Below are 3,402 nucleotides of genomic sequence, written 5' to 3' on the forward strand. Positions count from 1 at the left end.
AATTAAAAACAGGGAGAACTAGATGGTGCCATAAAAAATGTAGGACTTTGAATAGCTTCTAGACTTGAAGGATGTTGCGGGCTCAGAGATGGGCAAGCCACAAGTACCCAGGGGAGACGCTAAAACGGCGACCCATCACACCCCCTGCATGCCAGATAAGTGGACCCTCTCTTCACCCCAATTTTCCCAGGCTCTGCATGTTAAGTTGTGGGTGAACATATCAGACGACACAGCAATTCTTCAAACAGCTCTTGTTTATTCACAGGCCAGGACAGAACTGAACTGAAGGGTTCAGTCAGCCTGCTTATATAGAGCTCCAGTACAACGTAACTGTAACAATTTCCTAAAACTATCCAATCACTGAACGTCACTTTCGATCCCTTATTTGCATAACTATCTACAGTATCCCCTGCTGGCCCAGGGTGAGAACTTCAGTACATAACACCCCTCCCCACCAAGGTAAGGTGTTAGTTACAATCGTAATGGTTTCCTTATATACAGCACTACACGTAATGGTTCAGTTAGGCACAAAAGCATATTGGTTACATTTCACATACTTCCATTAGACCAACAGTGTTACATGTCCAACAACATAGTCCTTTAAATAAGTTGGGCGCTTGGAAACTCTGGCAGACTGCCGGGGACCGGTACCCAAGTCCGGGGGGCCGCCCAATTCTTGCTGAGGCTGTTTTCAATTCCCCCAAATGGCTCCTTCCCTTTCATCCCAACACCCGGCCAATCACATCCTCCCAGCAATCTCAGCTCTCTTCCCTGGGCCCTCTTATTGAGTCCTCAGGACCACACTTCCCAAACCTTGTCAGGGAGCTCAGCTCACATCCAGCCCACTGGAGTCTTTGACAAGCTATTCGGACAACCGCAGGTATTTCACTGCAGCTTGTACACACATGTCTAGCTAGGCAAGGATGCATAGAGAAAACAGAGAGACCAGGAAGGGCCACATCTCAGAAGCTGATGCGAAAACGAAACACGTTGCAGCCTCTCAGATGTGAGATCTAGGAACATAGTTGCCTTATTGTGAGACAGCTAGGAAAATGCAACTGATAGTGTAGTAGTGCGACTCATGCAACACGTTGGTGATTAATAGACACAGAACAATAATTATACATACTTTATCAACCTTCTGAGAAAAATACAAAACATTAAACAAAGCCACAAAGACTTGCGAACTACCCAGCCTAAAATGAACTTAGAATGTCCGGTTTCAATAGATTTTTTCAAATGCTTAACTCAGTCTATTAGATAAATTCATGAAGATACCAACAAAAGGTAAGTTTGGTGATATTCACAATACTGAGAGATGCTATAGAGTTGTAGATAGATGACAGGGTACCGGCGTTTTGTACCTGTTTCGCCCTGGCAATCCAAGTAATCAAAAGGCCGCTGTTCGCCCCCGATGGGGCCCTTTTACTGGGGCTTGCAGGTAGCACCCTCCCAAGATAGTTTTCCAGGCTTCTTCAGTGGTCTAATCTCAAAGTTTTGATATGTATATTGATATTCAATCCTATAGAGAATGCTCTTTCTTGGCTTAAGCTTAAGAGATTGATTTGCTTAAACACTTACTGTATTTGCTTATTCTGAGTCAGGGCATTGCTCCCCTTAGCTGAGGAGTGTCTACACCAATTGGCAGCAGCTGCCTGGGGTATCAGACAGGGGTCTCTTCCAGCCCTGCAGGGATATGCTGGGGACTGAACCTGCAGCTTTCTGCATGTGAAGCAGGAGATCTACCACTGAGCTATGGCACTTCCAGGGTAGTGGTGGTGATGATCATGATGATGATGATTTTATTATTTATATGCCGCTATTCTGACTGGGTTTCCCCAGCCACTCTGGGTGGCTTCCTGCAAAATATAAAAACACCATAAAACATCAAACGTTTTAAGCTTCCCTATACAGGGCTGCCTTCAGATGTCTTCAGTCGTCTAAAAGTTGGCTCAAGATCTCAGCATTCGGCTTGTGGAAGGGATTATTAGTACATTTAACCAACGAGAAGTTTGTCACCCCATGGCTGAAAACTATGGCCAGAAAAGCCACCTCGATTGGACTGCCATCATCCCGCTTATATCATCTGGGTTATGACACTGCCCTTGAATCCCTGAGGCAAAGGCTTTGGGACATCTCACATAGCGACCTGCGATCCTGATCTTATGTAATTTGCAGCCCGGTTGCAGCTGGAATCCAATACAGGTACGACTTTCAGATACCCTCATACTTTAGGAATTTGTCTGTATTGGCGTTTATTTACCAAAGCGAAACTAAACGTATTTCCCTCGGATGTTCTAAATGGCAGACTTAGAGGCATTCTGTATCAGAATAGGCTTTGTTTATGTTCCCAGGATGTTGATTGTATGAAGCATATCCTACTGCATTGTGGGCAATATGAGCAACTGATCGACTGATCAAACCCTTACTGGCAAATTTGCCGGGGAAATCTGAAGCTTCCCATATTAAATATCTTTTGGAAGACAGGTCAAAGGATATTACACTGGCCGTGGCAAAGTTTCTTTCGGAGGTTATAAGAAACAAAGATCATTAGGCCCTTGATAAAACAAAATGACTGCCTTGGTTTCTTCCGTCTGTCTGTCTGGTCGTTTTAACTGTATCTTGATTTGAAATTGTTTTGTGGGTCTGTGGACCGCAATAAAGTACAGTCATACCTCGGGTTACAAATGAGATGCTTTGGGTTGTGCAATTTCGGGTTGTGCACCGTGCTGAACCTGGAAGTACCAGAATGGGTTACTTCTGGGTTTCGGCGCTTGTGCAGAAGCACTAAATCGCGCTTTGCGCATGCACAAAAGCGCTGAATCGCGAGCTGCGTGTGTGCAGATGCACGGGTCGCGAACGCTGCGGGTTGTGAACGTGCCTCCCACATGGATCGCGTTCGCAACCTGAGTGTCCATTGTATTGATTTGAAGTTGCATAGTTATTTATCAATGAGATCTGACAGGAGGGCATTTCACAGGGTGGGTGCCACTACCGAGAAGGCCCTCTGCCTGGTTCCCTGCAGCTTCACTTCTCGCAGTGAGGGAGCCGCCTGAAGGCCCTCAGAGCTGGACCTCAGTCTCTAGGCTGGACAATGGGGGGTGGAGACGCTCCTTCAGGTATACAGGGCTGTTTAGTAAAAAAGGTAAAGGTACCCCTGCCCGTACGGGCCAGTCTTGCCAGACTCTAGGGTTGTGCGCTCATCTCACTCTATAGGCTGGGAGCCAGCGCTGTCCGCAGACAATTCCGGGTCACGTGGCCAGCGTGGCAAGCTGCATCTGGCGAGCCAGCGCAGCACACGGAATGCCGTTTACCTTCCCACTGGTAAGCAGTCCCTATTTATCTACTTGCACCCGGGGGTGCTTTCTTTTTTTTCTTTTTTTTTAAGAATAATTTTTATTA

The 3,402-nt window shown here is 46.3% G+C and overlaps 1 long non-coding RNA gene across 1 annotated transcript; it reads right to left on the reverse strand.

Annotated features, from left to right (window-relative positions):
• Window positions 1-236: 236 nt before the first annotated feature.
• On the reverse strand, window positions 237-857 carry LOC308569816. The gene is made up of 2 exons (XR_014000881.1): window positions 581-857; window positions 237-393 (listed from the first exon to the last, which is right to left on the reverse strand). It is a non-coding gene; the product is annotated as an uncharacterized lncRNA (long non-coding RNA).
• Window positions 858-3,402: the final 2,545 nt, after the last annotated feature.

The sequence above is a fragment of the Podarcis bocagei genome (assembly GCF_964188305.1).
Source record: "Podarcis bocagei genome assembly, chromosome: 12".
NCBI classification, from domain to species: domain Eukaryota; kingdom Metazoa; phylum Chordata; class Lepidosauria; order Squamata; family Lacertidae; genus Podarcis; species Podarcis bocagei.